The sequence below is a fragment of the Dermacentor variabilis genome, chromosome 9, assembly GCF_050947875.1.
Source record: "Dermacentor variabilis isolate Ectoservices chromosome 9, ASM5094787v1, whole genome shotgun sequence".
NCBI lineage: Eukaryota > Metazoa > Arthropoda > Arachnida > Ixodida > Ixodidae > Dermacentor > Dermacentor variabilis.
In genome coordinates this window covers 149,497,642-149,508,163 of record NC_134576.1, presented here as the reverse complement: position 1 = coordinate 149,508,163, position 10,522 = coordinate 149,497,642, and positions in this window count along the sequence as shown.

Sequence of the window (10,522 nt, the reverse complement as noted above, 5' to 3'; positions counted from 1 at the left end):
AATTATTGTCAAAAGGAAACTTGCATACATACGTTGTGTGCAAATAATTGAGGTGTGCAGGCTTTGTCAAAACAAACGAATCTACTAGAAGCAAGAATGTTGCTAAGGCCCTGGGATCGAGGTGCACCACGGAGCCCTTTTGTGGGCATTCACCTGTTCTGTCGTCCCTACCCTATTGCAAAAACCAGCGCCACTGGTACCCAGTGCGCCGGATTATGGGCCCAGTGCAGCGCGCTGGACACTGGGGCGCTGGGAAGGCGCTGGGAAGGCGCGGCGTACTGGGACGCACTGGCTACTCGTGCGAAAAACAGCTCTAGCGCGTTAAATATACGGTGCCTGGACACCGTATATATTTTTTTGAATACAAAAAGCAAGAAAGAGCGCTTTAGTGCAATAAAAAAAAGAAAAAAAAAACGTAAAAAATAAAACTGCTCCGACAAGGATTCGAACGTCCGACCTGCAGATCCCAAGCCCGTCACTTTACCACTACGCCACGCCACCAGACGGAAATACGCTGATAATTTGGCATGTCAAAGCCGAGAAGCAGTTTGTTTCGCAGAGCTACGTCTCGTACAGACATGGTTGATGCGCTATCGCCCAGCAACTAAAACTCACGTCTGTACCAGAAAGAAAAAGTTGCTGTCCGTATTCAGCAGTATGCTTGGAAGTGCCACGCCATCGATTTTCACTTGCGATTGCTATTTTAATTTCGAAAAGAAGTCCTAAATGAACCGCCGACCCGTGATGGTGTATGGCCTGTTACTGCCGATTTCGATAGCCATTTCTTGTTCTTCACGCAAAGGATATGCACCGTTTCCTTAGTTCAGTGATGCCTTTCAGTCAACACGCATGTCTAGTCATAGATCTTCGTCAGAGAAGCGCGGGCTAGTGCTGGGAGCCTTCGGCGATAGCACACATACCTGTGTTTATGACGCGTCACATCTGCGGTCACCGCTTCTTGTGCTGGCACTGTACACATGAAAAAATCGTTTATTTAAGAACATCGATGCGAAAGCTGAAATATAGAGTGATTTATCCGTGTTAGATTTCTTGATTCCTGCGCCTAGACACGCCAAGAGGACGGACTCGGCGGATTCGCTAGGCCTAAGCTTCGGTGGGGAGCGATCTCGGCGCGGGTAGTTAAAATAGCAATCGCAAGCGAAAATCGATGGTGTGGCACTTCCAAGCATACTGCTGAATACGGACAGCAACTTTTTATTTCTGCTACAGGCGTGAGTTCTAGTTGCTGGGCGATAGCGCATCAACCGCGTATGTACGAGACGTATCTCTGCGAAACAAACTGCTTCTCGGCTTTGACATGGCAAATTATCCGTGTATTTCCGGCTGATGGCGTGGCGTAGTGGTAAAGTGACGGGCTTGGGATCTGTAGGTCGGACGTTCGAATCCTTGTGGGAGCAGTTTTATTTTTTACGTTTTTTTTTTATTATTGCACTAAAGCGCTCTTTCTTGCTTTCTGTATTCAAAAAAATATATACGGTGTCCAGGTACCGTATATTTAACGCGCTAGAGCTGTTTTTCGCACGAGTAGCCAGTGCCTCCCAGTACGCCGCGCCTTCCCAGTGCCTTCCCAGCGCCCCAGCGTCCAGCGCGCTGTACTGGGCCCATAATCCGGTGCACTGGGTCCCAGTGGCGCTGGTTTTTGCAATAGGGTAGGCCTCTCCCTATCCACTCGCACGGTTGTTGAGGGTCGCCTTTGCCACAGAGCGGTTTGCAGCCGACCGTGGTGGCTTCGGCGCTATTGAGCACATTTGACAAAGCGAACATGGCAGAGACCTTTCCGGGATAGCACTGGGTACGTACACATTTTCCTCTCGTCCGCCGGCCCCTTTGTTAGGGTCTCAGACTTGAGCTCGCCTACGGCAACCGCATACCTGGTGTTATCCGCATGCTAAGCCAAAGAGTAGTGCCATGTGCTTGCGCATGGTCATATGGTGCTGAGCCGCACTTATCGGAGGTCCAAGCTGATGGAGATTGCCCGAGCTCTCGTGATTGGGCCCTTTTGTTATCGCAAGAGCTAGCAGCATAGTCGTGGGGAGCCATCCTCCCACAGCAACTTGCTAGCAGCGCCTGCCCTTGGTGTGGGAGCCCTTTGATTCCCCCACCGGCCCAGGACTGGGCATTTGTGCAGTGTTGGGTGTCGCCAGAGACAAATAAACAGTTTCCACTAACTTAGGGTAATACTTTCTTGCGTGCATAGTGCTTGGTACCCCCTCCCTTTTGCAGCTTGAGCCCACGCACAGCAGCATGCTAGACTACGAGAGGCGACAGCTGACGCGGCCTGGTAACTCTCTAAACTTGAACCCTAAACTTGAACCTAAACTTGAACCTAAACTTGAACCCATTGAACCAGACCCCCACAGGACTGACAGCGTCATGTCGCACTCGCCTGGCACGAGTAAACTGGATCACGAGTGCAAATTTTTAACTCCAGTCTCCAGTGATCTTGAGCCTTGCGGCTACAAAAGGAGGCTGATTAGACATCTTCAGAGTCAGCTGTGGTCATTCACACAGTGGCTCTGACTTATGAACAACAAAGATGCACATCAGAGTGATAAGTTCATGAGACGTTCTCAGCTTAAAAAAAATTGTTGATCCCACGAGCTGTGGGAATCAGATTAAGTGAAGCTTGCATTTGTGTTTCTGAAGAACACTTGCTGCTTAGTGATGATTCACAAGTAGAGACTGTGGGGATGCGCGACTATCACGCGTCTCCTAAAATGTTGTTTTTCCCGCATAGCTCCCGTCTTCTGCAATGCGGCTTCGCCGCGGGGCTCGGGGGGCCACAGAGGTCGGCGTGGTTGAAGCGCAATACGAGAGATGGCGCGAAGAGGAGAAGGCTCTTCCTCTTGGGTTGTGGGTCGGCGAGCACCGTCTCGCGTGGCCTCCTTCGAATGCGCCACCGTTCGCGTGACGGTACGCGCGAACGACCAGGCATTGGGATCCAGCATGGGGCAAACATATTTGCTTGCTATCCGGTCGTGGTGAGTCAGACTTCCTAGATTTGTCCCGCGCCCATTGACATGTTTTGTGGATAACAACTCGGCTAGCAGGCATTGATCTATGAAAGGTGCAATAAATGCCCTTGTGATTGTTTGCACTACTGTGTTGTCGTTCCTTTGTCCCAAGAGCATGGGCGATGAGAACCCCACAAGAACACACAACCCAGATGGACATTTTCACTGGGAACTGCCTTGCTCAATTGCATAATTGTGTTGTACTCGATCATGCACACATGATGACAAATGACGATAGAATGACCACAACATGAATGTGAAGGTATTATGACGACACAATGACAACGAAAGCATGGCGACAACGACATGATGACACTAGAATCACTACAACAAAAGAACCACAATGGAACCGATGGCTGCATGACAACCATATGACGATGCTGGGGTGGCAGTGGGGCAATGACGACTCGGTGATGACCATGGGATGACACACTGAGGTGATGATGATGGCATGATGACGATGTGATGCCGAGGCTAAAATGATGGTGACGGTACGGCGACGATGGCATCACAATAATGAGATGTTGACAGTCCGGTACCTTGAGCCGCCTTATTTCGCACTTTTTTCGGCGTTTGTTTGCACTATCTCAGGTACCAGCCAATTGGTCTGCCCTGATTCACACTATATCTGGTGCTTGTTTGCACTGTGTCCGGTACCATGGGCCACCTTAATCTGCACTATATCCGGCGTCTATTTGCACTGTCTGCACCGGCCCACCAGGCCGCCTTTATTGACACTGTATATGGTGTTTGTACCATGTCCAGTACCGTGGACCTCTTTATTTCGCACTATAGACCCTTTTCATGGTGATCCCGTGGCCAGTGCCCACATGGCGATACATTCATTGTGTGCCCCGCAGGGGCGTCTGCGTCAGCAGGAGTTTGGTGTGTGGCGACACCATGTACCCGAGCACTTAGGGTTGGACCCTCCCGCGTGTAGCCGTGCGCGGCTCAGCCGTGTCTGGGGAAAGGGTGATCCTGGAGGTTGAGCTGATGCTGGGTGTTTGGACCCTTAAGGCCCCCCGGCAGAGGCAACACACCTCTTTGGCCTCTGCTTCACATAGACGGCAACCCGGACTGACCCACCCGGAGGAAATCAGTAGTCGCCTCTTCCTGTCTCTCTCTTCTCAAACCTTCGTCTTTATCTCTCACTTTATATCTTTCCTGTCTTCTTCTCTCTTCCATTTACTTCCTTTCTCCACGGCAACAAGGGTTAACCTTGTGTGGATATCCTACCTTGGGTACACCATATTGGGTTATAGTGATGGCATACGGCTGGCGTCGTGCAGGCTTGTACACAAGCTCTGCCACGTCCCCTCGTTGGGCTCCATGGTGGGTGGTCGGCGCTGTTATAGAACACACACGCTTTCCTATGGCAGCTCAAATCTCTGTTCTCCAAGATCGGCGTCTGAAAAGATGCCGCACCGAAGTACCATTTCAATTCTCCTTTCGAAACAACGCTCCATCTTTCCCCAAATACTATGAAGTCCACAGTGAAAGCAACACGCCTGTCAGAAAACTCTCTCCATTCCTGGTAGCCAAATGCCTGAAAGATAAAATCGGACAGACATACAAAGCCTCCAAAATGTCTAGCGGGGACCTCCTCCTAGAACTGAATAACAAACATCAAGCAGATAAGCTGTCTGAACTTACCAGTATTGGCGAGGCGACAGTAACATTTTCAGCGCACAAAACACTTAATACAAGCAGGGGAGTAATATCTGAAGAAGACTTTAATGGTTTAAGCGACGAGGAACTGCTGGAAGGTTTCCAGGAACAAAATGTCACCAAAGTACAAAGAATAGTAATCCGCAGAAACGACCGAGAAATCCCCACTAAACATGTTATACTCACCTTCGGAACAAGCGTAATGCCTACTTCACTCGATGCAGGTTATGTTAAAGTCAATGTAAGACCATATATCCCGAACCCCAGACGATGTTTCAAGTGTCAAAGGTTCGGACATGCTTCACATGCATGCCGAGGCCAAGCAACCTGTGCTAAATGCAGCTCAAATGATCACCAATCTGACAACTGCACCTCTTCGCCACATTGTGTTAACTGTAAAGGAGATCATCCAGCTTACTCGCGGTCTTGCCCATGCTGGAAAAAGGAAAAAGAAATCATTGCACTAACTGTGACAGAAAAAAATTTCGTTCTTTGAAGCCAGGAAGCGGCTATCATACCTTACGCGAAGAAGTTATGCCGATGTGATGCAGGCGGGGGCAGCGTCACAGAGGCCTCTGGAGTCCTCCGAGCCCACACGCAGTGGTGCTGCAGTGACTCCTTCCGCCCCCGTGGTGGAAGCAGTCAGTACTGCTCCGCCCTCTTCAACGGCCCTGCAGACAGCAGTCCTGCAGGGCCCTAAGATCAAGCGCACTGAAAAGCCCGAGACACGTGTCTTGGCGCCAAACTCTCAGTCCTCCAGCGCCTCAGAGAGAGCAATGGAGGTCGAAACAAAAACCCCGGTGTCCTCGACACCAAAGGACAAGCGCTCTCTCGAGCGCGGTAAGAGGAGGGACAAAATCCCAATAACAACTCTAAATAAGAAGGCGATAACCTAAGGGTTATCGCTCTGTTGTATCTGCCTTCTTCAGATCCATGTCACCTAACATCTTTCTTATCTCCCATTCACTCATTAATATCATTTTTTACCTTTCAATTTTATAATGGCTTTTATGATCCATTGGAATTGTAGAGGTCTCTTACATAACTTAGGTGACATAAAAGACCTGTTAATAAACTTCTCTCCTGTGGCCCTGTGCTTACAGGAAGCCAACCTAGGCGATAAACACAAAAACATTTTAAAAGATTTCACAGTTGCACGGCACAACCGTACTCAGGCGAACCGTCTGTCAGGTGGTGTAGCCATTGTTCTTCCAAGTGCTATAGCAGCCAGAGAAGTTCCCGTTAACACTCGCATAGAAGCCGTTGCTGTCACCATTTTAGCTCACAAAACCATCACCATTTGTTCAGTATACATTCCGCTGCATTCACATTTTACCGTAAGAGACCTAGAGTTAATTTTAAACCAGCTACCTGAACCATTTTTAATAGGCGGTGATTTTAATTCACATAATACGTTATGGGGTAGTAAAACTACTGACAACAGGGGTCAAACGCTTGAAGATTTTATCCTAACAAATGACATATGCCTTTCAAACACCGGTGCGGCAACTTACTACTCCCCAAGCACAGGAGCTATGAGTTGCTTAGGTCTGGCACTGTGCTCTCCATCTCTCTTTTGCGATTTTCAGTGGAATGTTATTGAGAACCCCTATGGTAGTGACCATATGCCTGCTATCATTAAAAGAACATCTCCCTTTCCTACCATCCCACTGAGGCCACCCCGTTGGAAACTCCATCTAGCAGACTGGCCTCTCTTTACTGAAAAAGCCACTCTGGATAACATATCAGATGAACTAACCATAGATGAAATGAATGATCAGATCACTGCCTGTATACTCGCTGTAGCAGCAGCATCAATCCCACAATCGTCAGGCTTCCTAAGAAAAAACCTAAAACCCTGGTGGACGAAATAAAAAAACTACAAAACAAAGCGTGGGGTACCTTTCGACGATACCCAACACAAGATAATCTACTCTCTTTCAAAAAAGCAAAAGCGAAAGCCAGGTACACACGCAGACAAGCAGAAAGACAGTCATGGAAAAATTATGTATCGTCTATAAATAGTTCAATAACATCCAAACGAATGTGGGATCAGCTTCGCAAGTTTAGAGGCGATTACGCTTCTTACACTATCCCATACTGTCACCTCCAGGCACACAAACAAATATAGAAGACCAAGCAGACATATTAGGGCAACATTTCCAATATAAATCAAACTCGAAAAACTACTCTGCTGCATTCCTGAAACATAAGCAATTAGCAGAAAAACTAAACCTTCCGACCACAGGAAGTTCAGAAAGACTGTATAATAGCGTTTTAACACTTCCAGAAATCAACAGAGTACTTACTAGTGGCAAGAAAACAGCACCCAGTCCAGACAGGGTACACTATTCAATGCTAGCTCACCTATCCCCTAAAGCAGTTGAGACCTTGCGTCATTTCTTCAACATAATCTGGGAAATGGGAAAAATGCCCAAAGAGTGGAAGAAAGCTATCATAACCCCGTTCTTGGAAGCTGGAAAACCTCCCACAACAGCAACCAGTTATAGACCCATAGCACTCACAAGTTGTCTCGCAAAGTCCTATGAAGCCATTATCAACATAAGATTGACATACGTCCTTGAAACAGACAACATGCTAGATAACCATCAGTGTGGATACAAGAAAGGTTGCTCCACAATAGACCACCTAGTTCGGCTGGAAGACGAGATACGTGCGGCCTTCCTACACAAGCAATATTGTCTCACAGTTTTCTTTGATCTTGAAAAGGCGTACGACACAACATGGAGGTTTGGTATCTTAAGGGACTTAGCAGATTTAGGAATCTGGGGTAGAATGCTGAAATGTCTAGCCGATTTCATGTCGAACCGAACATTCCAGGTGCGTTTAGGAACGGCGCTGTCACGAGTATTCATTCAGGAAAATGGTGTGCCACAAGGATGCGTACTAAGCACAACACTCTTTATAGTAAAAATGAACTCTGTTAACAAAGTCATTCCCCCCTCTGTTATGCACTCCATATACATCGATGATCTGCAAATAGCGTGCCGTGCCTCAAACTTACAAACATGTGAAAGGCAGCTCCAGATAACAATTAATAAACTAACCAAGTGGGCTGAGAAAAATGGCTTCCTCTTCTCTACTCAAAAAACCGTTACAGTGCTATTCTCGCAAAAACTAGGATTGTACTTAGACCCGGTTCTAAAATTGAATGATGTCGCGCTGCCGGTAAAACAAGAATATAAATTCTTGGGAGTAATATTTGATAAAAAACTAAACTTCCTAGCCCACATTAAAACACTAAAGATTAAGGCAAATAAAGTATTGAATATCCTAAATATATTGTCTCATAAGCACTGGGGTTCCGACCGAATCTGTCTTTTACGTATTTACCGGTCTCTTGCGTGTAGCCTTCTAGACTATGGCTTCGTGGTTTACTGCTCAGCCAGGCAGTCCTACATCCAACTACTTGAACCAGTACATAACCTTGGATTGCGACTGGCAAGTGGTGCCTACAGAATGTCACCCATTCAAAGTTTATATGTTGAGTGTAATGAACCCTCATTACAGCAGCGCAGAGCATTACTAACATTCTCTTACCTACTCAGAATTCAGTCATCACCGCAACACATATGCTACATCCTTACACAGTGCAACTCGCGCTTACACTACACAAATAAACCGAACATGATTAGGCCACTTGTCCTGCGGTATGAGCAATACTGTCGGGATTATGACATCCCTCACGAAGTCCTCCAGGTTACCAAGAAACCACAACAGTTGGCCCAATGGTACAATTTCACACAGTTATGTGACTGGACATTAACACATTTAAAGGAAAGAAACACTCCACACGAACACATCATACAAGAATTCTGTGCTGTTCAGGACAAATATAAAAATCACATGGAATTCTACACGGATGGCTCCAAAACAAAGGAACACGTGGGTGTAGGGGCCGTAAGAGAAAATTGGGAAACAAGTATTCGTCTACCAAAACATGCTTCTGTTTTCACTGCTGAAGTTTATGCTGTATGGGTTGTAGTTAAAAAGATTATCACTGGCAAGCACAAAAACACAGTCATATACACTGAAGGCTCTAAATCTGACATCTGAGTGTGAACCCCTGTTAGGGGACATACTAAACATGGTCGCGCTTCTGCTGGGTACCAAGTCATGTTGGGATACCGGCTAACGAAGCAGCCGATAGATGTGCATCGATGGCAGCATTCAAAGACCTAATAAACACAACACTTCCATATAAAGATAATATCCGTGCCATTAGGAAGGCTTTAACGTCAAAGTGGCAACACAAATGGGACCATTGTAGAGAAAACAAGCTATATCTCACTAAACCCGTACTTGGTGAGTGGAAGTCGTGCAACCATCAGGAGCGCTTTTTTGAAGTAGTTCTATGCCAACTACGCATTGGGCACACACACCTCACACACAATTATCTACTTACAAAAGAAGACGTGCCAACATGTGAAAAATGCCACGAACAACTAACAGTCATGCATATACTACTCACATGCACACACATTGAAGTACAAAGACGAAACTTTTTGCACAACCTATATCAAATGCACATACCTTTACATCCTTTAATTTTAGGAGATGATTCGATAATCCCATTACCTGACCTGCGTAAATTCCTAAACGACACTGGCTTTTTAAACAAAATATAGTTTAACACGGCCTTTCTCCTCTTAAATAGTATTATAAAACACCTCGTGTTTGGCACAGCATAGCCTTAGCCGCTTTTGCGCCACTAAACCACATTTAACCAACCAACCATTCATTGTGTGCCTCAACTGCCTCTATTGCCACCGTGTTTACAATGGTTGTGCATGACGTCTAGTGTGGCTCAGCAAACCTGTTTCTACAGTTACTGTAGGCAGTGGCTAAGTGGATGATACAAAGCTTTGGCCACAGCTTCAAAAGACGTGTAAGTGCTTTTAGAGTTCATTACGCCTTCTCAAGATGGTGCGAGTAGCATATACTGTGCTATTACTGTAGAAGCGGGGCTAGAAATATGTTGCCAGCTGTCCAAACTTTCCACTTATGAATCAGGATTGATGCCCTTCACTCTTCGTTTTTTATTTGTCAAACACTTCAAAACTGTGGAGTGTCATGTTTCTGACTGAATAACATTCTTCAGTGCTATCAAAAAAAGCCAACAAACACTGACACCAAGCACAACATAGGGGAAATTACTTGTGCTTAATAAATGAAATAAAGAAACGATAAATTAATGGAAATGAAAGTGGATAAAAGTTGCAAGTTTTCTTTCATTCACTTTCACTTCAATTAATTTATCTTTCCTTTACTTCATTTATTAAGCACAAGTAATTTCCCCTATGTTGTCCTTGGTGTCAGTGTTTGTTGGCTTGTTATGATATGACTAATAAAATCGGGCCCCTCAGTTGACCCCCTTTCTTCTCGTTTATTACATAACGGTGGTCTCGAATCCGGCAACAATGATGCCTTCAGGTACAGTGTAATCTCAATGATACGAATCTCACGGGGTCACGAAAAATATTCGTATTAGCCGAAATTCGTATCATCGCAACAATTTAAATTAGCTAAATTAAAGAGTCCGAGGTGAACTCACTCAGGCACACGCACGTAAAAAGCATTTATTTCTTGAAGAAAAAGTCTCTAATGTCCTTCTGCTTCTTTTTCAGGTAACTTAGCAGGCTGTTCAAATCCATAAAAATGCGTGCACGTGTCGTCGCTGATTTCATCCACGGCCATAGCATGCCTCAGAACTTCAAGCACATGCAGTGTTTCAGCCGCCGGTGGTGGTCCTTCACGCCCAGTCGCGGCCTCTGCGCTGTCCGGCGCCGCGTCCGGAC